Below are 24,452 nucleotides of genomic sequence, written 5' to 3'. Positions count from 1 at the left end.
AAGAGCATTGCATTACACTTTCATCAACTTACTGGTTATGAAGTTTACTGTGTTTATGTGGACGTTCAGTTTCTCTGTTCTCGTGTTATTAAAGATGAAGTGCTTCACCCGGGCTGTTTAAAGGGGTCATATAATGGTACATGCACTTTTACAAGTTGATTGTACTGAAATGTGTGTTGGCAGTGCCTGTACACTACCATCATATAATGATAGAAATCCATCCAGTGTTTTTGTTTTAATCTCCTTATATGTTTTCCCCTGCCTCAAATTGAGCCGTTCGATCTTGTGATGTCACTAGATCAGACGCCCCTCCCACAATTGATAATTGACAGCAGCGTTTCAACACAGATCCGCCCTGAGAGAGCCGTCTTCGTAGTCCGCCATTGTTGATACACTGGAGCAGAATGGCGTCCAAGCGATTGTGGTGTTATGTTCTTGGGTGTAATAAGGAACACAGCAGTCATTTTAATGTTCCTAAATTCGCTGAAGACGCAGTGGCTGAGTTTTATTTTTGAAGGGAATATTCCCAACGATCAACGTAAATGCTTTTATGTTTGCGCTTATCATTTCTCACCAGACTGCTTTATAAACGAGCATCAGTGTAAATCTGGTTTTGCTAAGAAGCTGGTCCTGAAAACAGAATCGGTACCAACTATTCGTGTTGCTGCTCCACCTCCAGAAGAAGTGAGTGTAACGTTTTATTAACCTTTAAATATTAATCTTTGCATATCGCTTGCACGCTTCACGGTGAATGCAGCTAATGTTTACACTCAGGGTATATTACGGCATGTTTTCTCTGTAACGTTACAACATTCTCAATATAATACATAATCCCACGTTTATAATGAACAATGCGTTATGGTTAATGTTTCAGCACTGACAATTGTACCTAACACTGAGATAATGTTACGCATCACTGACAAGCCTACATTTACCAAAAAAAAGTTTTTCAACGTCAATGTCAACGAACTAACCTATACATCAGTAAACACATAGCGTCTGTATCTCACTACTCTAAGTTACCCTGCCAGTACATAAGTTACAAAAATAGATCAAAGTGACATTTTTAACCAACCATTCAGAAACGTCCTGTTCGAGCCTTAATTGTCGAACTTCTTCGGGGCGTCATCATGTTCCAGGTCCGACTCCGGTTCAAATTGGTATGGTAGAACAGATGTTTCCTCAGAGACTCCCGCTGCCATTCTTGTTGCAAAATATACCCTCAACTGTTGTCAAGGCAACACTCCATGTGCGTGGTGTCAAAACGCCCCACAGAACAGAGGGACGGAGTGAGCAAAGCTCATTATCATTTAAAGGCATATGCACTGAAATGGCGTGCTGAAAACAGAGCTTGTTTTTGACCATGTAAAATTAGTGTTTTCTTACAATACTAATGATATTTTTTAATTAAAGTATTAGGGCTGGGTAAAAATATCGATTCATCAATGCATTACAATTATTTGTTTCTCAATTCAATATCGATTCATCAAATCCTATGAATCGATTCAGCCCACCGGCCAGTGGCGGCGCTGTGGGCAACACTGTAGTGAGAGCGTTCAGCGTTGTACAAGACGCGCTTGACCAAAACAGCAAGATGACGGGCAGTAGCTGCACTCCGTTCAAGCCTGCACCACCAACCAGGGACGTCGTTAGGCCTATTTTAGGGGGGCTGAAGTTACCTCAAAATGTTCCTAAGCCCCCCTAAATGATAATAAGAACAACAATAAGTCTCCGGGAGTCTCCCGCAAATTGATAGCGGCTCCCTGATGTCCGCAAATTAGTTCAAATCTCCCGAAATCTAGAGCTCGCGAGCTCCAAACCGCGTAGTGCGCGCACGACAGAGAGAAAGAGAGCGAGAGTCCGTGCGTGTGTGCGCAAATCTTCGCACTCAGTGCTTGTCATAGGCTATATCACAACTGTTCAGTGTTTTTAACCACATAATGTTTATTTTCGGTTTCAGACATTTAAATACATATAATTTATAGCAAAACAATACATTTATAGTTTGTAAAATACATAATGGTGTCTATGGAAGCAGCAATAACAAACCATTCAAATATATTTGCCGACGGTTTTTATTCATATCAGACACACAGTGTAAATAATTATAAAGTCAACTCTTTTTTTCTCCCAGTTCACCGGCCACTTTCATGTATTTCGGGAGAAACTGATGAATTCACGCACTGTAATAAATCCAACAGTCAGGAATCTCTGAACTGCGGCACAAACAAACATGACGGCACCCATCTCACGTTACAGATCAAGATCATTTATAAAAGTTTTTTTAAACAACAAAACAAACTCACTTACACATATTTGAGAATCGGAATAGAAGATAGTTGATGACATGGTAAGCAAGTTTGTTAATATTTATAAATAAAAGCCCTTCATCTTTCATACAGCGCTATTTTGGCTGTGGTGAATCACGTACCAAGCATGAAGCGTTACCATGGAACCGGGGGGCGGGGGCGGGGGGGTCGCGATGACGGCTAAACATCGTGATGTCTGTCAGCCATCACGATGGACAATGATATCGTCCATCATCCAACCCTACCTGTTGCCTTCTAACACTAATCAAACAACAAAAGACAGAGAAAATTCACTGGCTCTTGACTCAATAACTTTTGTAACTATATTTGTAATGTAATATTTTTTATTTATTTTTTTATTACTTTTTTTATTAAGTGTTTACTTGTCTTTAATAATGCTTGAAATTTATATTAGTTAGTCTAGTTGTTTTTCTATGGTATTTTTAAACCACATTTTTAAACGTTCCTTGTGTAAGTGTTCTTTTGCCTGCTGATTTTTGTTCATTATATTCAGCTACAATTAAATGTTTTGCAATAAGACTAAATGTGAATGATATCTAAGTTTTTCTTTTACCTTATTGGAATTGAAATTAGGAATCGATAAGCAGAGTCGAAATAGGAATCGAAATCGTTAAAATTCAAATGATACTCAATAGAGCCCGACCGATATGGATGTTTGGGGGCCGATGCCGATACCGATATTAGGGAGTAAAAAAAGCCCGATACCGATATATTGGCCGATATTATTTATGTGTATATTATAATACAGTAGCAATATTATTTATGTGTATTATAGTACAGTATACCAGTCAAAAGTTTGGACACTTTCCTATTGGTGTGTACAAACTTTTGATGGGTACTTTACACAGTAGCTATAAACAGAATAAATATATTTTATAAACACGTTTTGCAATGATCACTCAAATGTGGTAATCAAACACTTGTGTGACACAGATATGTAATGGAGGCAGGGGGAATGATAGAATGAGAATTATACAGCTGAGCTGTAACCAAACTAGTTTGCATTGCATGTTATATTATATTATATTATATTCTAAATACTGTTGCATAATCTTCACTAACGACGACTTTGTCTTTTAATTTAGTCATAACTTGTATCAATAAATATATAAAAAGTGTCACTGACAAAACCTTATTATCTTCTATTTTTACTCTTAATTCCTCTAATCTCTACAAGTGGAGGAAGAACTCAGATCTTTTTACTAAAGTAAAATGAATAATATCATAATGAAAACGTTTTTAATTACATATGTACAGTACTTTTATACTATTTTAAATAATTAGTAAGCAAAATGTACTAAACGTGAAACTAGGCTACTCTTAATGCAAAATGGCCCTATATAAAGTGTTATAATTATATACATTTTTGGAATATTGCTTGATGTTGTAACGTAGCGTTATCAGGCAGAATGAGCTTTAACACTGTGTCTACACCGGACGCGGCCGTTACTGCTCGCGTCGCAACAGCTGTTTACCCTAGACAAAGCAGAATCAGTTTACTGTCGGAGATCGCTCGCGCCACGCATTTTAATCAATGTTTCATCAACCAATTGCCTTAATAAATAAGAAGGCCTAAATATAGCAGACAATATAATCAGGACTTCTCAGCTGCGCGCTTGCAATAGTCACAAGCTCACACAATACGTGACAGAGGCTTGTAGCAGAGAAATCAATTCTGTGAATTACACTGCGCAAATCACAAGTAGGCTACTACCCACCGGATGAAGAAGGGTTGGCTCTCAGTCTCCACAGGCTACATAAAATATTCATTTTATTTTATTTTATTTTATTTTTCGTGTTTGCATTTATGAGGAAAAAACAATGTTACAGACGCGACAGTTCAGCACTACGGACGTGAGCGCTCTGAAAGCGGCACTAATGCTTTGAAACTTTCACATAGACATCAAACAGAAAGCACAAATCCTTTCGTTTCAAAGTGAATTTCGTTTTGTATTAATTGTATCTTAATTTTAATCAATGTTTCATCAGCCATTTGCCTGGATTTCATTTATAAGAAGTAAATTTAGCAGACGATAGATAATCTCGACACGGAGGCGCCTGCGGGTGAACTGGAGCTCGTCTCATGAACCGAAACTCAGCGTATAGACCTGAGAATTGAAATATATCTATATTGAAATGTCTACTTTTAAACAGAACAATTCAAAACGAAAGACAGACAGACTAATGTAATCGTATGAAATGTGCATTTCTCTCTGGCGCGCGCTCACTGAAGATCGCGAGTCCGCATCGTCAACTTCATCTTTGGCTGACACTGACTGAAAACACTTGTTTATTAATAAACAATTAAAATGTCTCCTTGCTATATTTGTTGTATTCATAATCATTATTTTTGCCAGTTCTTGTGACAGCTTTTAGGTGCTTTATTGGCAGCGCCACCCTTACATGAATCACCGTACCCGCATTTTTTAAAATATTCATTTATCGGCCATTATAAATGCCGATACCGATAGTTAGGAAAATGCCTAAAATCGGCCGATAATATCGGCCCGCCGATATATCGGTCGGGCTCTAATACTCAACCAGTATTTGCAAAACCCATAGACAGCTGTAAAGGGTGACTAATAGTTATGATTTAAATGACATAATATGGAGATACAAAGTTTCAACACAACACGACAAATACATAGGCCAAGATGCTGGTGTCATTAATGGCCACTGTGGCAGACAAAAATACATATTTATTGTGTGATATTTCTGATTTTCCATGTCATTGATCGGCACACACGAGTTTCCCGGTGTGCAAGACCGTGCAGAGGGTTTTCTCATTACGCCGGTGTTAATTGATGCTAATAAGAGGCATTGGAGAGCCCTTGATCTCAGTGTGTTTGTCCTGCCTGCTGTTCATCACGTCTCTGCCCCGGGACTCTGGAGACGGCGTGTCTGGACCCCTCCAGACCCCGTCCTCACACCTTCAGGCTGGAATTTACAGCCTGTGTTTGAACAAAAGACTTGAGTCTTTCTTCCCGACCCCCACTGACGAGACTCTCTCCCTGCTTTACTGTCGACGTGAGTTACAGTCCAGCTCAACACACACACACAAGAAAAGGCCTTTTACATAGACTTTCAATAGACTCATCACTGCTTTTTTAAGTCAAAAATTGAGTGTGTGTGTTTCGTCCTCAGATCATGTGTGTTTTTGAGCAGACACCACACAGAAACCCCCCACACACATGCTGAAGGAGAGAAGCTCTCCATTTGAAGACACTGAGGCTCTTCTATGGCATTGCTGAGAAAACCTCCTTTGTTTTTAGGTTACGTTAGTTATGTTGCACATGCGCTCATGTCAGTGAATCTGATGAGTGTGTTTCTTTTCAAACAGAAAACAGGTCACAGATGAAAAGAAGAGCTCAATTGATTTGACGTGCTTTCTTTGACTCCTGTAGAGTGTGTGTCCGCTGAAGTTTGTGTTACACTCAGATGTGCTTACGTGATTTGTTTGTTCATGTGATTCACGCAGTCCGTCTCTCATTGTCCTTATACACTCTTGCTGATGGCCAAATACAACAGGAGAGACTGAAAGAAATGACGTGAGAGCAGCAACATGAGCCTGTGAATGCTGAGCCTTGCTGTGTGTGTGTGTGTGTGTGTGTGTTTACTTAAGCTGGACTGTGCCGCTATTTTCTTCTAGAAACAAACTCTGTTGCATTATTTTCCTGTTATCTCTGTTAAACCGCTTTGAAACAATCTGTATTATAAAAATAAAGCTATTTAAATCTGCTATATAAATTAAGGTGACTTGACTTGTGTGTGTGTGCCTGTGTGTGAGTGTGTACCTACTTAACTATATTTTTAGGACAAATTTGTACCCAGAAGATACCAAAACCTGATAACATCTCCAAAAACACCCTTTAGGGACGTCCTCATTTGTAAATTTGGTATAAAATAAAGTAATTCAAGTTTTTTTCAAAATGTAAAAAACTCTACCCCTAAACCTACCCAATATGTGATGGGTAGGTTTAGGGGTAGAGTTTTTTACATTTTAGTGTGTTAGTGTGTGTGTGTGTGTGTGTGTGTGTGTGTGTGTGTGTGTGTTTGTCTGAGTGACTGTGTGTGATGGGTAGGTTTAGGGGTAGAGTTAGTGTGTATGTGTGTCTGAGTGAGTGTGTGTGATGGGTAGGTTTAGGGGTAGGGGTAGGGTTAGTGTGTGTGTGTGTGTGTGTGTGTGATGCTGCAGTTCTCTGGGTTTATTTCTTGAGGAATGAACTCTAGCATGTAATTACCTTCATCAATCTTCATTCAGAAGTAAACACACAGTTGGTTTTCCCTCATTTCATCTCTTTCACACACACACACTCTTTTTACGCGAGCACCAAAAAGGGGTTTTATTGTGTTTAACTAACACAGGAAACCAATGGACCTGGAGAAGCTCTCGCAACACATTTCACACACTTTCCCTTGTTTACTTTTAAGTCTGTACTTGCAGATGATATTGTATTAATGAAAGAAAAGGCCACTTTTATAAATAAAATCGAGTTGTATAAATGTGCTAAAAAGCAGCATGTCTATTACTCCAGTGAGAGCAGTGTGTGTGTGTGTGTGTGTGTGTGTGTGTGCGTGCGAAGAGAGGATCGTCACCCTGCATTAATCAGACCTCACACAGCAGGACCATCACAATCGTTTGAGCTCGAGTCTCTCCTCTCATTCTGTCTATGTTCCTGTTCAGACTGGCATGACTCAAAGAGACAAATGATACACACAAAACTATCTAAACACAGACAGCAAAAGACAGTTATTTACACCCAAACACTTACAGCCAGTCCAACACAGTACAATCATTAAAAGAAAGATAGATCTCTGTAATGTCTCGAATGTTTCTCGATGGAAACGTCTTATTAAGTCTGAGAAAAAGACCTCTGTGATCTCACAAGATCTCAAACATTTCACAGCAAAATTCTTGACAAGGCTGGAACTTAATGGAGAACTTCACTGAGCAAAACATTTCTTTCATACTAGTTTTGTGGCTGTGACCAATGACCCCATTAATGTTAGTTCACACACAATGAGCAGTGGTTAACCTAAACCACATGTGGCCCGACAGCATGAGAGATTGGGACCCTGACCACACACACACACACACACACACACACACACACACACACACACACACACACACACACACACACACACACACACACACACACACACACACACACACACGCACGCACTCATGTTTACTTAGCTATCTAAATGGGGACATTCCATAGGCGTAATGGTTTTTATACTGTACAAACTGTATTCTCTCCCGTTAAACTAACCTACACCTAAACCTACCCATCACACACACACACACACACACACACACACACACACACACACACACACACACACACACACACACACACACACACACACACACACACACACACACACACACACACTCTCTAATCTACATCTGACGTTTTTAAATGTAAATACAAAATCTGTGAAAAAATCAATAAAAAATCACAATCAGCCAATCAGAAGAGCGTGTGGGCAGAGACTCTGCAAGAGCAATGAAATGGATAAGTACATAATCAACATTTTAACATTATTAAAAATACACACTGAGTGACTGAAACCATCTTTGTCACTGAACACACTTGTTTGTTCACAGTTTGAATATTCTTGTTTCCAGTCATTTATTTTCAAGATCTGATATGAATTATGCATTGTCACTATCAGTATGTCTATGATATTCAAACGTACATTAAATTATTTTAACATTAAATAGAACCTGAGATTATCATTGTCTTAACTATGCATGTTGTTGTTGTTGTTTGCAGAAATAGAAATTGTTTCCAAACCGACAAAAACTGATTACCGTGGAAAAGACATCTTTTATCACACGTCTGGTTTACACAGTGTAAAACTGTGTGAAACTGTGTGTTTGGTGAATGTACGGTCTTTCTGCTGCCTGTCGGTATGTGTGTAATGAGTCGTTCTCTTCTCATCAGTATATGCTGAATCCACACACACTTCTATCTGTGACTCGTGCTGTAATTAGTGTGTGTTAATGAGAGCTGAATCAGAGACATTGATCTGATGTGTCTTTATTGAAACACACAGCTCACAAACCCACACAGGTCTCCCTCTCTGTCTCTCGTGTGTGTGTGTGTGTGTGTCTCACTCTCTTTTGATTATTTCTGTGATTCATTGGATAAAACAACCTATAGTCATTTTCTGTATTTTACTAAAAAAAAAACCACATTGCTCCACATCCTGTACACTTTTCTCCTTCAAACTAATTTAAAGGCTATAAAAACAATTTAAGGTATGGATGTACGTTGTGCTGTACATTATGTGCTTACATAAGTTTAAAATAATAGTTACATTATAAAACAAAAGAAAAAAAGTCCACAAAATCACAGTATAAATGACTGAATTATAAAGAAAAGCACAAACTCACAGAAACATGATATTGTTATTATGCCTATCCTGTAAAAGGCGTCTTACAATTTATGTCCCATTACAGAAACTGTTACCATAAAAATATAATTACGTTCCTACATTATATAATGAAGTGAACCCGAGTAAACATAATTAATATGGTGCATTTAAAACCTAGATTTATTGTCCAACAATATTTCTTCGTTAACTCTTTATTTTATTACTATAGAAATAACCCTAATTATACAGTAAATACATGTAGTTAATTAATATTACTCAGTACTCATTTGAATAATTACACTGCTAGGACAGCTTAAAATAAAGTGTGTGTTTGCGGTTTTCCTGCAGCTGTGGCTCACTCTGTCAAGTGCTTTATATTTAATTCTGCAGAAGTGTGTTTTTCACCTCTGAAACGTGGCTTTGTTGATGATCGCTGTCATACCCTGTCGTATTATTGAATAACTGATCAATAATAGAATTTTTTGTTGACCATTTTCCTTATGGATTATTATCAATCAGCTGCTAGTTTCTTGTGTGTAAGTGTGTGTGTGTGTGTGTGTGTGTGTGTGTGTGTGTGTGTGTGTGTGTCTGTCGAGCGCTGTTAGCTCATCTTGAGTGATTGATCTCTCCTCTCCCCCGATGTTTGATGTTAGCTGAGATTGTTTTAACGAGTGTGACTGAGACGTCCCACTGTCACCTTCCTGTAGGCAAAGGAAGTCGAGTCAAGAAACACACTCTCACTTCCTCTGACCCACGGGCCTTTCCATCTCACTTACACATCTACCATCAGACGTCAAACACGCCGAGAGCGTCATTATCCTTCACTAAAACTAATAAATAAATAAATATAAGTAAATAAATTATTACCTTTAAATAATCATTAACATTAACTTATTTTATTTCAGCTACTTGTCAAAGCAAGTGGAAGTACTAAAGTAACTTAAACTAAATAAAATAAAACTAAATTGAATTTTATAAAAACTATTTAGACATATACATTTTATCCAAAGCGACTTACACATGTGGATTTAAAAATTCATTTAAAAAATGTATTAAAAAACTAATTAAAATTACAAAAACAGTTAAATTGTTAAATAAAGTGAAAATAAAAGCAGATAATATAAAAATAAAATCTAATTTAAAATATTAAACACTATAATAGTATAAATGAATACTGGATAGGTGCATAAGTGCTGTTCTCAATATCAACATGGCCGGCTTTTATCGTTTCAGTGTGTAAATAGTTTTGATATTTACCATAATTTCACATTTTCTTCTGTGAGGAAGCATTAAAAAAGTAATAATCTCTGACTATTAAAATCTTACGTGGCACTGATCACACAAAGAAAAAAAAAACTTGACTTCATTATTCTATAGTTGGCATGTCTTCTTAAAATGTAGGTTTTTGTTTAAGGATTGTGGGGGTGAATCCTGTCAGGGAAAAATGTGATTTGCAATATCTTGACATTAATGAACAGATGAAAGGAAATATTCAAGGCTGCTGTGATGTTGAACACTCCCATCTCCAGCACACAATAGATGTCTGCTTCTTTTAGTAGTCATACTCAGATCCTCTCAAAATATCAGCGCTTAGAGCTTAACTACCACTTCTTAGATCTTGCTGGAATGTGTTTTGTTTGGCTTCCCAGAAGATCTTTGGTTCAGATTTGATCTAACTGTACAGCGAAATAAACATTATTGACAGAAAATAATTAAATTTTTTTTCCTCGATTGATTCTCTGCATCAAGTGGCACTCAATGAAGTTTGAAGCCACTCTTTTACAGAAAACTTAGTTTGTGAATTTAAAGGGGTGGTTGATTATGATTTCACTTTTTAAACTTTAGTCAGTGTGTGATTTTGCTGTTTAAGCATAAACAACATCTGCAAAGTTACGACGCTCAAAGTTCAAAGCAAAGGGAGATATTTTCTTTTACAGAATTTTTTTAAGGACTACAACAAACTTCTGGTAGGGACTACAATGAGCTTCTTCACTAATATTTACATAAACCACACACACACACACACACGCACACACACACACACACACACACACACACACACACACACACACACACACACACACACACACACACACACACACACACACACACACACACACACACACACACACACGCTCTTGAAGCTCCGCCCTCTGTGCCGGGAGCATCAGCTCATTTGCATTTAAAGGGAAACACACAAACGGCGCGTTTTTGCTCACCCTCAAAAAGTGACAATTTTAACACGCTATAAAAAATATCCGTGTGGAATTTTGAGCTAAAACTTCACATACACACTGGGGACATCAGAGACTTATTTTACATCTTGTGAAGAGGGCATTATAGGACCCCTTTAAATGACTTCTCAGTTGCACAAACATGACTGAGCATGTGCAAGCATAATCAGTGAATTATTTATCTGAACTACAAGAATATTAATCAAAATATGTCATTGTGTTGCCTTATGACGAGGTGTTACTCTTAACTGATCAACGGTGGGATTTGAGCACCTCGTCTTCAGTGTCTTCCTGTCTCTACGAGCCTCTGATCTTCCTCAGGCTTACGGCCATTTTGAATGACCTGGTTTTTGTGGCTTTGTCCGTGAGATGACATCAGCCCGGACGCTTCGGCCATCTTGGCTGGCGCTCACTCTCTTTCTCTCGTGTTGGGAAAGTTTGACCCAGTTAGAGTTATCACGGCCTCTTTGTGTTTATGGAGACGCTTGTCTTGGCCACATACTTAAGCTTTTGGAATAAGTCTTATGAAGTGAGGATCTGACAGCTGGTTGAAAAATACAGTCTTTAAAACTTAAATGCCCAATTTGTGCTTATTTTGCAACTGTGTTGCTTTCTTTGTCACAACATGAAATGCAAACAGGTCAGAGAAACAGATGCCAGAAAAACAGATGCCATAGGTTCACTAGTATAAGGCTGGTTGGGATGCTCTAACCGAGGCTCAGAGTTTGACTGGTTAGTGTGGTTATTCAGTTCGATACTGATGCTGCTGGTAGATGACATAACTAATTATTAGATGACATAATAATTCCTGTTTGCAAACGAGTGCCTACCTACATTGATGGCAGTTCAAAAGTAACTTATATAACTTAATAAAGTAACTTTATAAAGCCCCAGTGTTTAGTATTTTTGAGGGCTTTTACAGTAAATTTGTGACATACTCTTATATTAAAGTAAGATACGAGAAAGTGACATCTCAACAATTACACATACTATCGAGTTTACACTTTTTCTAAAGAATACCCTTTTTTATTTGGGCAAACAGGGCGTATGTGACATCTATGATGTTAATTCTCTTCTGTAGATGGCTGAACTGGACTGCAGTGTGTGTGTGTAACCTGCTGTAAATAATTGGGCAGAGAAAGTGTGTGTTCATAAAATGCTACTACAGAATATACTGGACAGAAGGTGTATGTGTGTGTTTGTGTCTGTAATTTATTGTTATGCTTGAGCAAAGAACATGTCTTGTGTGTTTTGTGAGTGTGTGTGAGAGTGTGTGTGTGGGTCGGGCTCCTGTGCTGCCATATGGGATTGGGGACCGGAGGTTGTGATCCAGATGGCCCTTCCTCTTCCTCCTCCTCTTCCACCCAATGTCACTGCGGTGTGTTTTATATCACCACTCCACCTGTGTGTGTGTGTATGTGTGTGTTTCTTCCACACTCCAATAATCAGTTATCAATCCTATAGGTTTGGATTCAATCCAATAGTGCAGGACAATAGATCTAAAAATATATCAAAGAGGTTGTTTTTGACCTCTCGATTTCTTGAGTTCAGTTATGGCTCGTTTCCACTGAGCAGTACGGTACGGTACAGTACGGTTCGGGTCGGGTCAGTAAACCATAATCCATCTAGCGTTTCCACCGCCAACAGTACCCTACTTGATAGGCGTGGTGTTTGCTGGAAAGAATCACATTTTCGCACGAAGAAGAAAGCGACAAAGTTAACACCAATGGATGGCATACAGCAGATCTTGTCCTTGCTTCTCGGCATGTTTGTCACAAGAAGACAAGCGCCGACATTAGGCATTTCTCAATAACAAGTATGTAAAGTTCTCAGCAGAAGGACTCCTGAGGACGCAAGTCCGGTAATTCTCCAAATGGAACAGCGCATTCGTGAAAGCGTCACTCAGCTCGCTCTGCATGTAGGCTACATTTTAGGCAACAATTAAACATTATAGGCACACAAATGTGGTTCAGGCAATGTATAAACCTGATTATATTATTCACTGCATGTTTAATGTTAGCCTATTTATAACAAAACGAAATATAAAACACAACCCTGCATCTTTTCGTTTAAATTTAAAAAAATATTAAACATATTCCTGGCAATATGTGCATTTGTACAAATGTTGCAATAAACAACATTACAGTGATAACCTTGTAATAAAAATTACCTCACTTAGCCCTCAGACAAAACGATTGGCCAGGGAATGAATTATCGATTCACGAGACCAAAGATCACCTGGTAGATATACACAAGACGAATTACCACTACAGAGTCAGCGGCAAACGTCAGAGCGACTAGCCGAGGAAAGGCTGTTCCAGGCGGGGAACATGAGCGCCGAGCGCCCGGTGATCCCTGGAATGGATAAAATTATCATAAATCATTATAAATAAACCGCAGATTTGAGCTTTAAACAACTACATTCTCGCCTCGCCACAAAACTACATTTTGTGAAAGAATAACCGTAGTATTATTTTCCAACTGTATATTAAAAAATGGCGCTTCTTATGTTGTCATTCCCCTTCGCAAGTGATGATAATCTGTCAACCAATCAGCGTTCTAAAGTGAGTCTAGCTCCATCCTTTAGTACCGTACCACTGTGCTAGGTACCCCAACGGAAGGGTACCCAAAAAGTGGTACGGTACGGTTCGGCTTTTTGGTACAATTCACAACTTTTGACAGTGGAAACGCAAATAATTGCGTACCGTACCAAACTGTGCCGTACCATACCGCTCAGTGGAAACGAGCCATAAGTGAGCAGTGATAGATTCATCACAGTCTTTTTGAACCATGTATGTTTGCATACAGTGCAGCCAGCGAAGACAACAACTCAGTAGAAAGACGTCTTTTGATCCCATCACATTCAATTCACACTTCAAACTCTCATCTTGGGAAAAATATAATTTCTTTGCCGTGGGACTGTAGAGAGACACAAACAGATAGTTGAATCAGAGTTATTAGCCATTGAAGTGGATTGTTGGAACTTAAAGCGCCTGTCTGAACACTTCGAGACTATGAATTGTGACTGGTCTAATGACACGCTCTTTAGGAAACTTATTGACCATATAAGAAGTAAATCAGTGGGGTGTTACTTAATTTGACAACACAGGCTCAATGGAAAAACAGGTCTCTTTCTACAATTTATTTTTTGCAAAACTCCAAAAACATACCAATACATTCAATTCACTGTATTTTGCAACTGAAATGAACAATAGTGCCATTAAAACACTAACAGCTTTTTTCCTATTCCTTTTCACACTAGATATGATTACAGGAGGAGATTATCAAAATAATAAATACTTTTTTCGCCTGGCTCCTTGTGCAATACTATGAGCTCAACACACTTTTATCATATTTATCAACACATTTAGACGTTTGCACCACTTAAGCAGCTCCATATGTGTGTGTTATCTGCTGTAGTAAAGTTGCTCAGTAGCTCAGCTGGTACAGCAGTGCTCTCGTGATGTGAAGCGCTCGGGTACGAGGCTGAGAAACACCAGTCATGATAAAAGAGCTCAAAAACTCAAATGCATGGTTGCTTCAGCAAATGTGTTTTTATCTAAATTTTTTTTAACACTATAAGTCAGGTTTAGTGTAGGTGGTATGTTTTGCCAGTCACCGGACATTTCACTTTGAAAGTGTTGTGAAACATGCAATAAGCAATGTAATATCATATTGCAGAACAGGAGGAACGTTCAAAATGCTGTCGGTCATTCAGGAAGGTGTTTGGCTCTAAATTGGTTTTGGTGAAAGCACTGAAAGACCCTCTGAATGGATCAGCTTAACATTGTTTTGTGTTTATTTAGCGGAGGAATCAGGTGTCAGCATGAACACAATGCTGCGCTTTCAGGTTCACTTAATTCTTGTGTGTGTTCGTGTGTGTGTGTGTGTTTGCATTTGTAATCAAAGTTACAGTACCATCAGTTTCAGTGACGGTATCAGAGGATAATGCCATGCAACGTAATACATTGTTTGATAACCATATTCATGGATGAATCTTGTGAAATCTGTCTAGAACATGTCTGGGTCATAATTACAAAGACAAAGTTATTATTACTGAATTAATATCAGCATAAATTCTAATTAAAATACCAAATTCTGTCATGAAACTCCAGATGGCACAGGTTGATTGGTCCTTAACACAGACTACTGACAATTTCATCGTTCACTATTGAGTTACTTGATTGAAAGATGTTATTTCAAAATGAAAACATCAAGTTAAGTCAAAGAGTAACTGTTTCAAGTCAATTTAACATGAAGCAATCATATTATAACCAGAAACCTAATACAATGGTGTTGAATCAAAATAAAGTGTTTAAATAAAGTGATGCATATACCTGTTGCATATATAGCCAATAAGCTCGCTGCTCAGTATTTAAATAGTTGGTCAGTGTTTGCAGTAAGTTCCACTGAAACCCTCCACCTCCCCAGCTCCACCTGCCTAGATCTGCCGTGGGTAACTTGAATAAATGCTATGTGTGTAGCAGCTTCATGTCTTACCTGTTCACATCAGTGTGTCTGTGTATGTATTGGCAGTAGCACGTCCCGTCAGCGGCAGCGTAGCAGATCTAGTCCACCAAGATCAAATATATTAACATTTTCATATCCATAACCATGCTAAACTCTTTTGAGATTTGTCATTATAGAGATATAACAATGTGCATACAATCACAATGAGCCTAAAATTTATTTCATTATGTTTGAATAGTGGTTTAACGATACCCTCATGTCAGGATTCGATACATATCACGATACTGAACTCACAATACGATATTATTGCGATACTCTAAGACACATGGTAAAAGGTTAACAAAAATGTACTGTCGATTAAAATGAAGAGCTCTTTTCCAAAACGTGATAAACGCCATTTAAAAAAAAATGAGTTTTTCATGTCATTTTGCTGTGTACTGAACCTATTCACTGCTCCATCAATGTTTCATGCCAAATCACTATATTTCCTGGTTTAAAATGTACTACAAGATGCAGTTTCTTTCCAAACCGCTATAAGCGCCGAACCTATTTTTAGCCTAATCGTGATAAATCTTCTCCACTAATCAGAACTCGCTGAGCGTTCTACGCAATCCAACGGCGGTGCTCTGAACAGAGGTTTGTTTATGTTCATTCATTACTCAAAATAAGTGCTAGTTTTCTAGTCGACTAGTTGTAGTTCATTTAAGCCATTAGTCTAATCACGTATTTATATTGATTTAATTACTTATATGGGAGAGAAACCATAATGAGCGTTTTTAATTGCCTATTCCGCATCTCAACACACGCATAAAGCTTGCCACAAATAACCGGCAAAAGTAATGATTATGCATGAAACATTTGAATTGTTTATTAATAAACTAGTGTTTTCTGTCTGTGTCAGCTGCAAAGATAAAGTTGACGATGCTGACTCGCCATCTTCGCAGTAGTGAACGCGCATAGGCCTATAGAGAGAAATGCACACTTCAAATTAGCCTACATACGCAGAGAGTAGGCAATTTCTTTTCTTTTTTAATTGTTTTGTTGACAAAAAGTAGACATTTCAAGCTTTCTATAGTTCTCAGGTCTGTGAGGCAAGTATCGCTGGGTTTCGGTTCATTTATGAGACGCGCTCCAGTTCAGGCACGGGCGCCTCCGTGTCCTGATTATATTGTCTGCTATATTTGCTTCTTATTTATTAATCTAGTCAATTTGTTGATGAAACATTGATTAAAATGAAGATACAATTTATACAAAATGAAATTCACTTTAAAGAAAGGCTTTCTACAAAACAAAACTTAATAAGTGGTCAAAATCATGTCTGACCCATTCCAAATGTTTTCCGATATATTGGGCATCTTATGATCCTATCTGACTCATCTCATGCAGTTCCCTTTTCATATAGCCTAATCAACATAGATGAAATAAAAAAAAAAACATTATATTTATTAAACATAAATAGGAAGCGTATGTTTACGTTTTTTTTTTACTTGTATTTAAGCGTCACGCCGCTCCGCTTTGCTCACATGCTGTGTAGCCTATACATGCAGGTGTATGTGCAAGTGGTGGAGGGGTACCCATCCCTACTTTTGAATATCGTTATCATTATTGAATATTTTTAATAATTCGTTTTTTTTTTCATGCATATGTAGTGGAAAAATTGGTCCTACTTGTTACAGGTTTGACACTTTACTAAAAATGGCTCTGAATGTATTACTAAATAACTTATTGAATATTGATATCATTACTATGATTACTTTTTTCAGGTTCGGCACTAAATGACTATTATCCTAAATGTGTTACTATATTTAATTTATATTAATTTATAGTATGAACCCCTGATTATATGTCACATGTTCTCTTGTTTTTTTTGTTTAAAAAAAAAAAGACAAACCATACATTTTTGTAAAAAATGGATGGATTTATTGCGTTTTGAAAAAAAATTATGTATTTATAGCGTTTTGAAAAAAAAAATAAACTTTTAATTTATCATAAACAATATTGTTGTTTGATTTAATAATCATTGTTCAACATTTTAACATTTAACATTTTAACACGATCAATTGAATATTCACAAAATGTGTGGGTCTAGGTAAAAAAAAAAATATTTTCCTGAAAACTATTGAAATGGATTTATAGCGTTTTGGAAAAGAACTCCTCAAATGATAAAATTGATATAACACTGTGTGTGCAATAAATGAACAGGCTTGGACTTGGTGCTGGAAATCCAAAGCACAGGACAATAGAGACACTAGAATAACAATATTCATGATTCTGAAGCTGAAAATACTGAATTATTTTAGATGAACATGCTTGCACTCTTTCACTGACTAGATATTTTTAAATTAATGTAGGCCACTTTTTACTGCTAGGATCAGACATTTGGCATTATCGGGACACATAAATATCCCCCATTGCCTTATTTTACATTATATTCAACATTATATATAGTAGTTTAATGTAGTACTGAAACCAAATTTTTTCACCCACAGTCATTTTCATTTTGGGTGAACTATACACAAGACTTCTGCGATATATTGTTACACCCCTACGTTATAATATATATTTTTTTATTATGGGGTGTACCATGTTCTTGACAGGCTTTATGAGATTCATCTAATCTACTATGGTACTTAGATGGTACTGCAAAGTACTTAAAGTAATATTCTGAGTCATATTTTTATGACCATACTCCTAACGGGTTAACAAGGCTTTGTGTGAGGACAGATGTTGAAGTGAATCCTCCTGAGCAGAACGGCTGTGTGAATCTCAGAGAGACTGAGAGACGCTCCACAGTCCTCCAGCACTTTCCCTGCGCAAACTCACGGTCTAATATGAATTTCATGAGCCGTTCAGGATGAGAGCTCAGATTTTTCATGTTCAGCCTGGTCAGCGTTCTTAACATCTTCATTTTCTTCATAGGTGTCTGCTTTTTCCCGCAAGGCCGCTGCCTTACGCACTACAATTTATGGCTGCAACTTCTCCCGGAGAAAAAAAAAATATGAGGCATTCGCTCGACTTGTGCAAATTCTCAGAGTAGCCGCTGAAGCCGCTGGGAGGTTTTTGCCTCACGAAACATTGTTTATTATGGGGGGATGCTGTTTTTCTTGGGCCATATCGGAAAAATGCAAGCGAAGCTCTTGAACTCGAGCATGGCTCCACTCGTACTGTGCTGCTTAAGGTCTTCATGAAAGCAGTTACAACATCCACTGTCTTTTTGGGAGCAGTAACACGCTCAGATAAGCTCTTGCTAAACGGGTTGTTTTGTTTGGTACAGTGAGTTTGTTGATCTGTAATGGGATCTGAGGGGTCTTCATGAATGTTCTGCTCTTGTTCTGAATGTTCTGAATCTCTGTCACTGCAGATATTTTGAACACAATGTTCTCTAATATCAGAGATACTGAAGAGTTTAAAGCTCTCATTTGATGGAAAGCAGGGTTTTTGCAATGGAAGTTTAAAGTACTTTGTGACATACTATAAAACAAAGGTCTCACATGGCTTTACAGGACCCACAGCTCACATTAGACATGTAGTGGAGACACAACACTGTTCGAAAGCAATTTCCCTATTTGGCATTTGTCTAATTTAGCCTCCCTGAAGAACAACAGTGTCCACTAAACAGATGTATGGAGGTTAGCCAATCACAACAGAGGTTATTTACATATAGACATATTAAAGGTGCAGTAGCAAAAACAACCCATTTAATTGTAAGATTCAGAGAGTGTGAAAAATAGACATTAAAAAAGTAAATGATGACTGTTTTGGTACGCAGACTTCAGGAGGACTCTTCATTTCAAATGGGCTGATAATTGTTCATTAAATTGAAGAGCTTCACATACCAAATAGTAACAAAACACTTTATAATGAACAAACACTTGTGGTAGTTGGGCTATTGTTTGTGGTGCTGTGACCGGAGGAAGTTTTCCTGCTGCTTAATTGAAAGTGGCAGTGGAAGATGCAGCGCTGGGTCTCACTCTGTCTGTATCTCTCTGTAGTTGCCCAGTTTAATGTAACTAATGTAACCTGACGCGGTTCTTTGTGTCAGGAGAATGATGGGATGTTATCAGCGCAGTGTGTGTCCGAGGGTTTGTGTACTGATTTGAGCGCAGTCGAGTCGACCTCCTTCAGTCGCCGCAGATCTCTGTGTTTTATGAAGATCCTCAAAGGGCAGATTTTTGATATTCAGCAGCTTGTAATTCCCCATATAATTCTGTAGCTCATCGCACAATTGGTCAAAGCATTGGCTCGTCACCGTTCAGCAGATTTTGCATACGGCAGTGGTTTACGACAGCCGTTCGAGAGCTGAAGTACTGTGGAGTTTGTGTTGCGACCCAGAAAGTCGGAATTTACACCTTTCTACTGGAAAAAATGCAATAGAGCACCACATTTCAGTCAGGATTTCACCAAGATGTGGGTGTTTCAATTGAGATTCATCGTTTTTAGCAAATAAATTGCAAAGTAAGTGGTTTACAATCATGCTAGCATTACCATTTTGTTTCTTTATATGTCATCTTTCTCGAACATCAGACAACAGACAGAGTGCCTTGAGGTTTGGAAGCCGGAGAAATCAAGTAGGAATATCCCAGATCTGACTGTTTCTTGATAACATTTGTACACTTCATATCACGTGGCTTGTGTTTCCTGAAGCAACCAAGTGCTTTACTGAACAAAAGCAAAGATGTTTCATATCTGGGCACAAAAAAAAAAAAAAAAAAAAACCTTGAAGTGATTTGATGTGAAAATGCTTCGTTGTGTATCTGTTGTGTGTGTGGTACTGGAGCAGGGTAAATCCTTTCCCAGCTTGCTGAGTGTTGGCGGCAGTGTTTGGCCGTGGGCCGTCTCTCTCTCTCTCTCTCTCTCTCTCTCTCTCTCTCTCTCTCTCTCTCTCTCTCTCTCTCTCTCTGTTGTGTCCATCAGGCCTTTAAGTGTGTCCTCGGGCAGTGATCAGCAGAAGCCCTGTATGCCTGGACACACATGAAAGACTGCAGAGACGGAGAGAGAGAAAGAAAGAACAAAGTGGACATTGGTGATATAGTTAAAAGCAGAGTTTGTAAACACACAGTCCTATAATGCAGCTGCTGTTCGAATATTTTAAAATATAAATAATTGATCATATAATCATGTATAGTTAGAATATTAAATAAAAATGTGCATCTCATTTTACAGTATACATAATTTTAAAAGCAGCTTTTTTTTTAATAAAAAGTCATACTGTTATGTCAATAATGCCTTAACGCTCTACCATAGAGCAAGTTTTAGTGCTGGGCGATATGACAGCTATAAAATGATGCGTGTGATCCTACAGATTGAGAACACATATTGAATTTATAGTGTTGCCTACTCTCAGAAAAAAAGGTACAAAAGCAGTACCCTTCAGAAGCGTTCTAATATGTACCATTTAGGTACTAATATGTACACTTTTGGTACCAATATGTACCTTTGAGGGACCAATATGCACTCTTTAGGTACATATTGAAAAGGTACAGCCACAGTGACAGCTTTTGTACCTTTTTTTCTGACAGTGTGGCACATATCAGTGGTTTGGTTTTGTTCTATGAAAATATTTGGGAGCACTTTATATCACAGTCCTGTTCCGCATGTACATACTATGTAATTATTAAAGTAATTAAAATAAGTAATGACTAGGTAATAAGTCCTAAACCTAACCTTAACCCATGTAGTAACCTTATATTATCCAGTACTTTCTTAGGTAAGTTCACTGTAAGTACTCATACTGTAAACTAAAGTGCAATTAGACATTTAAAAATTGGTTGGGTTTGTTTACAGCCAGAACAAGCTCAAAAGTATTTATGAAAATAAGACCAGATGTTTCAGGTGAAAAGTCTGATGCTTGGACACATCCGAATGAATGGATTTAGATAATGGTTGTTGTTTTTTAACTCCCAAAAAGCATCAGTGAAGATACAATCCCGTGCCTTGAGTAAAAAATTAACCACTTAATAAGAGTCTGGTGTGAGTTTAACATTTTTCAAGTTTAATTAGAAGTCTTTTTAAGCAAAGATGTTGAGAAGTATATGGTTGTTGCAGGTAGGACAGGGCCGAGAGCTGTGGGAACGAGGCGCGAGTATTAATGAGCATCACCTGCGACCCACATCGGCTACGAGTCCCACGGAGGCTTTTGTTTTAACTTAAGCGACAATCCTCTGTGAGGGCCTGTCACTTTACTTTTGTTGTTTGTTTATTTTGTGATTAAAGTTTTACGTTCCTTCAAACAAGTTCTGAATTCCTCAACTTTAAACATTACTACAATGATATGCCTTTCATTTCAGTTAGCAGCGTCTCTTATTTCAGACAGAATTACTGTAACGTGTTGCTGTTCTTTACTGTGGTTGAAAATGATTAAATATTTTGGTCACCTCTAGTAATTTAAACAGGGAGCTGCTATATAATGATTTAATTAAGCAGTGATCTACACTATAAATAAGGAGAGACGAGGATTTTAATCTGAGTGCTGAAGAAGCTGCTCTGGAAACCTGATACTGACATGAGATCCACCGTGAGTTCAGGGCGCAGGTGAGAAACCTGACCCTAGTTCAGCAGGTAAACGCTCAGGGCTGATAACCAGCGTTTCACAATATCAGACCCATATATACCACGACAAGAAGCCAAAGATCCAGGCCAGAACTGGAACAGAGGGAATGCGGAACATCGCAGCGTTCACGTCAAACACTGCAGCTCAGTAGCCATTCAGAGCCATGCAGTTCCTGAAAAGTGAAGACACTGTGATGATAGTGGTTGAGCGGATTATTACCATATGCGCGTCTGTAAAAGACTGTGGTTTTGTCTAAGACCCTAAACTGAGACCAGATCCTTACCAAGGCCATATTTATGTGGTTTTGAGGAGTTTTTAGACCAAAAACACAAGATCTGCTGGTAACTGCAAGATTGCTGGTTTGATCCGTCGACCACTAGTTGAAACCAAGCGTGCCGCACGAGTCCTGGAAAGTGAAGCCGAGCTGGTGGCTGGTCCCAGCTCATAATCCCCCCATGAAGTCTAATGGACTTTAGGCAAACTAAACAATCAAATTACACTTCAAATCAATTTTTTCCAAAGATGTTTTCTGTCAATTTAGGTAGTTATTATCACACTGATGTAAGTTTAGTGTTAGCTTTTTAAAAATAAGTTTGTCCTAGTTATTTGATGTTATAAAAACGGGTAGGTGATGTCATGATTGACAGTTGTGATCACTGAGGCACCAACAGACTTTTTGGGGGATTTTTGGGAGGCGATTCGAGCTTCAATTTTAATTTCTACATTTCCATAACTGTCTATTTCACACCGACAGTACCAACCGTTTCTGTGGGATTACGCGGCTTCAAATTCATTACTGTGCACAATCAGGTCCCAAGTTTGCGCAAAATGTCAGCGGCATTTTGGGAAATTGGCGGCTTCACTTTTCTACAATGGAAGAGAGTGAAGGTACGTCGTCCATCTTTTTTTACAGTCTATGGTTGAAACAGGAAGCTTGGGCAGCACATATCGAAGGGATTGTCATATTTTTAAAAAGCCAGTGGGTTGTAATTATGCCACAGCCATGAGCAATGATTTGCTACTTACTAGTCGTTGCATGTGTTATCATACGGCGGGATGTTTTAATTCAAGACAGCATTTGATTGGACAAAAATCTGTGTAGTACATCTGTGTGTTTTGTCTGCTGAAGTCAGCATGGACAAGACTCACTTTCAAATTTCATTGAGACTGTATATGCACGGCATTTGTTACCTAGATAGGGACAGAACATGATCAGATGAACGGAGCCCGTGGCGGAGACATGACACGCTCTTGAATTATTTTTATCTGTGCTGTCTGTTAATCGCCCTGATCTGCATTGCTCATCAGTCGCTAATGTCTTTCATTCAAGGTCAGGAGAGACATTGTTAGGGTGAGAGACGCCCAAACCGAGGCAGAAGACTGTAATGCAGAGAGACAGGGCCGAGGAGGAAGATAAAGACAGAGAGAAGAGCACATCGCTCCGTGTCTCCGAGCTCTTTTATGCTCCTAATGACTGCATGTGCGATTAGTTCTGAAGAATGAAGCATGAAGTGAGATGGTCCCACCCAAAGTGTATTGTGATGTTGGGATAAGACAGGAGGTTTGGCTGGTCTGGGATCAGCTCGGTTAATTGCAGCGTGACAAAATAACAAGAGTCAGAGAGGAGTGTGGAATGTGTACGGCGGTATTAAATGACTCTGACCTGAGACACAGACTAACACACACACACACACACACACACACACACACACACACACACACACACACACACACACACACACACACACACACACACACACACACACACACACACACACACACACACACACACACACACACACACACACACACACACAGCGTCAGACTGGTTCTACTGATTTGCAGCTCTCATATTATATTACACATGCGTCTCCAGCCAGTGAGAGATCAGCGTCTGCTCCTCTGAGTGATTCATGCGTATGGTGTGTGAAGTCAATGACTCCCGCGCTTTAAACGCTGCCATAAAGTTTCCCAAACTCCCCGCCGTCATTTGGTCCTCAACACTCGTTCTTAAAGCCCAACAAGCTCTTTTACCTGCCTGTGAGGGATTTACAACGTCTCTCTCTCGGGATGTTAAACTCTGTATGTAAGAGAAAGAAAGAAAGGTCAATGGTGGGTTTTGTGTAGAAGAAGCCCAGTTGCTCTGTCTGTGGAATCACATGCCAAAATGAGAAAATAACCCGTTTTGAGGAAGATTAGCCATCACTGAACAACAGAGGAAGGTTATTTTAGTAGTGTTCAGTGTTAACAGAAACGGCTGAAGACACATCTTTTTCGGCAATACTTGATACATTAATACTAACAGTAACACTTTATTTTCTCTTCTATATCTAAACTGGGAAAGGGTCATAGCACTTGCATATTGTTGTCCTATTGTTAAGTTTAACTGCTTCTATTGCTCTCCTCATTTGTATGTCGCTTTCTAATGCTTAACATGTACAAGGAAAACACTGAACATGTAATTCAACGTGTTGCGTTCAT

General features: G+C 38.5%; 1 protein-coding gene across 24 annotated transcripts in view; it reads left to right on the top strand.

Moving 5' to 3' along the window:
- Window positions 1-24,452, top strand: part of ptprk (protein tyrosine phosphatase receptor type K) — a 238,228-nt gene that overhangs the window by 7,491 nt on the left and 206,285 nt on the right. The gene's annotated exons all lie outside the window — the stretch shown is intronic.

The sequence above is a fragment of the Siphateles boraxobius genome, unplaced genomic scaffold (genome assembly GCF_051911475.1).
Source record: "Siphateles boraxobius isolate OS27281-9 unplaced genomic scaffold, OSU_SipBor_1 8, whole genome shotgun sequence".
Lineage (NCBI taxonomy): Eukaryota > Metazoa > Chordata > Actinopteri > Cypriniformes > Leuciscidae > Siphateles > Siphateles boraxobius.
Note: the sequence above shows the minus strand (reverse complement) of the source record. Positions and strands in the feature narration are given on the sequence as shown.